The sequence below is a fragment of the Dreissena polymorpha genome, chromosome 2 (genome assembly GCF_020536995.1).
Source record: "Dreissena polymorpha isolate Duluth1 chromosome 2, UMN_Dpol_1.0, whole genome shotgun sequence".
NCBI lineage: Eukaryota > Metazoa > Mollusca > Bivalvia > Myida > Dreissenidae > Dreissena > Dreissena polymorpha.
In genome coordinates this window covers 124881551-124884796 of record NC_068356.1, presented here as the reverse complement: position 1 = coordinate 124884796, position 3246 = coordinate 124881551, and positions in this window count along the sequence as shown.

Sequence of the window (3246 nt, the reverse complement as noted above, 5' to 3'; positions counted from 1 at the left end):
CATTGCGCACGGCGATTACAGTCCTGTGAGGTGGTAGTCGCAGACAAAACGATGTGTTCTAGTTTTAGAAAAATATTTTATTTCATGTACAATGACTTTTTTTTCAAGACAATAACACCAGCTAGAAAACAACACACCCTAATTAGGCTTGTTATTGTTTTACAAACAAATTTTAAAGAAAATCACGGATGTAAAATTATTGTATTTTATACAAGTAATTGTATAAGCTCGTATTTGCAAAATAATGCGTTTTCATTTTGTTATAAAAAACACTTGACAGATACGTGGTTGTGATTACGAGGACGTGGTTTGATGCCTTCGTGCTAAAGTAATGACATTCTCAAGCGTAAATAGGCATTTTATCAAATCCCTAGCCGTTCTATGTATACTAACATGCCACTGATTGTACAAACCGTCACTTTAATTGATGAGCGCGTTATCGCGTGAATGTACATATTTTCCTGTAGTAGGAAAAATACTCATTCTATCATTATTGATATAATTTGAAAGGGACAGTTGATAAGCTCTTGAGTTAGACATGTCTTGCTGAGGTCTTTATCTCAAGGGTGCCATTGTGTGCAACATACCCAAAACCAGATAGTTGCTAATTGGTCTACACACGCGAATTCTCAAATAGTCCGCTCATTTTATCAGCGGCGGCATTTACCTGATAAACTGGACTTTCGTTAAGAAGAAAATTCATTTAACCGAAATATTCCATAAAAATCGGAACATGTCGTCCCTGATAAGACCGGGCGGACTGCAGAGTTTATCTGGGATGACATTAGTTCGCATATGCATTAAGCCCAGTTTTCCCAGAACAATGTTGTTTTTCTTCTTTCGCTTAACTTAGCTCTCAAGACTCATTATAATGTTGCTTACGGTAAAATTATTCATTCAGAATAGTATGTATATAATTACCCACTAGGTTTAAAGGTTTATATCGTTCTTCATATACAGTTTGATGAGTTAATAATTTAATTTTTGAGGTTATACATACCTTATATAATATATTTCTATACTTGTCCGAATTACTTTATATGTAATAATATGACACGTTCAGTTGGACATATAGTTGTAACATGGATGCTCTTAATAAGTTAACGGCCGTACCATAGTCACTAAGAAACAATAATAATCCCACTTGAAAGTGTATGACGTCAAATCTAAATAATAAGCCTGTCTGATGACGGTTTGATAATCAAATTCCAACCATCTCAACAAGTACCAATCTCCCGGAGTGCCGTTGTAATCAGGCATGTAATTCCACGCAATGCAGACCCTCTAAACAAGATTGCACCCCACTCAATGTTAACAAGGTGTTACTTTAGGGAGTTTTGTACTGGTGCCATGATTGTAGCTGCTTTGCTGAAAACCGGAAGATGGTTGTCGATGAAGGATGTTATACATTATTGTTTTTATTTTTTGTAAATTCACATCAATCACAACACCATAACAAGTGTACAAACCGCTCGGAGAATTCGTCACAGTTTCGTGAGCTGTCATAAGACAAGACAAGACATAAGATCAGACGGTTCTTTCGTTCGCCTACCGCGGGCGCTCTCCACCTACAGAATATTAGTACCAGGAAAGCACCGAAGCAATTACCGGACTCCATAGCGATTTTGCCTCTCATATTCTCGCACATTTCATCCCTATTGTTTTATCTTTCTCCTGATGGGAGCTGATTATCTGATGAAAGCTGAATTACGTGTGAAAGTTTTTTAAACGGGAAAAATTAACAATGAACAAGCGTATGAACCAAATAATACAATTATAAATAGTATACACTATCTATATTAATCATACACGGCATGATCTTGAACAAATATATGTAAACTATTTCGAAACTCTGTCGGTGGTAGTTACCTAAAGGGTTCCATAAAGCCTAATACATCGACTATTTAAAATACAATATTTACATGTAAAGGGACTTTTCAATTCACAAAAAAATTTATAAAAAAAAATGTTACAACGTCCATTTTTTAATGATCCCATGCTTAGTGTATATACATTTTAAGCCAGTTTAAAAATATAAGCTTTCAAATAAACTGATCAATGAATTAATTAATTGTAGGTATTGTCAAATCGATTTTAATAGATTATCTGCTGTGTAATGAGAATTTTGCATTCTTTTACATTTAGATATATATGAAGAGATATATAAACTGCTGTATATATGAGTCGTGTTCTGAGAAAACTGGGAATAATTCATGTGCGTAAAGTGTCGTCCCACAGGCTAATCAGGGACGATACTTTCTGCCTAAATTGGATTTTTTGCTAAGAAAAAACTTCATTTAAACGAAAAATGTCATAAAAGCGGAAAGTGTCGTCCCAGATTAGACTGTGCGGACTGCACAGGCTAATCTGGGACGACACTTTACGCACATGTGTTCTGCCCAGTTTTCTCAGAACGCGACTCATATGTTCATCGTCGTAATCAACACGGTAAGGGAAATCTTGTCTTCATGCATGTGCGTATAATACTCGTTACCTCATGTCTTTAAAATGCAAAGCAATGCTACAAACGCGATAATTTTGTATTGTATCGTGTAATGGATCGCCAGAAATCACAATTTATGATTTCAGTCGTGTTTATTATCGCGACAATTAATCAATTGCAGTCAATTATCCTCCAATGAGTAATTACTTTGCTCAAAAATTGTGAACATCCGGAAGCACTCAATATTATTCGGCTTTTCCGGAAGGCACCGCCGTACTTACTATATCGAAGAGCGGAGAGAATAGTTTGTTTCTGGCAGTATCGAATTGGTTGCGTGAGTTAACGTGTTAGTAAGCATTGAAATGATAGCATTGAATATTTTAATTATTAAATTGTTTGATTTTATGACAATTATGTGAAAAGCTTTGTGTTGATATATTAGGACACACATCAAGGGATTTTGTTCCCGAGAATTGGATTTCGATTCAGTTACTATCAGCGGTCTATATCGTTTATTGGGCAAAAGGGGCTTAAAGCGAAATAAAAATAGCAAGCAGATGCAGTTAATGTGAAATTGGTCTTGATATTGGTCTGTGGAACAAGCGTTATTTGTACAGGGTAATTCGAAAGAACCGGGCAATACTTGAGTGAAATCGGAAACGCAACATATTGTGTTCATGGAATTTACGTTTTAAAATAATTTATGCACAAAAGTTTTACCAATAATAAAGTTAACTGATTTACAAACTAAACCAATAACGCAATATTTAATGCATTTTAATTAAATTACTTGTTGGATATAA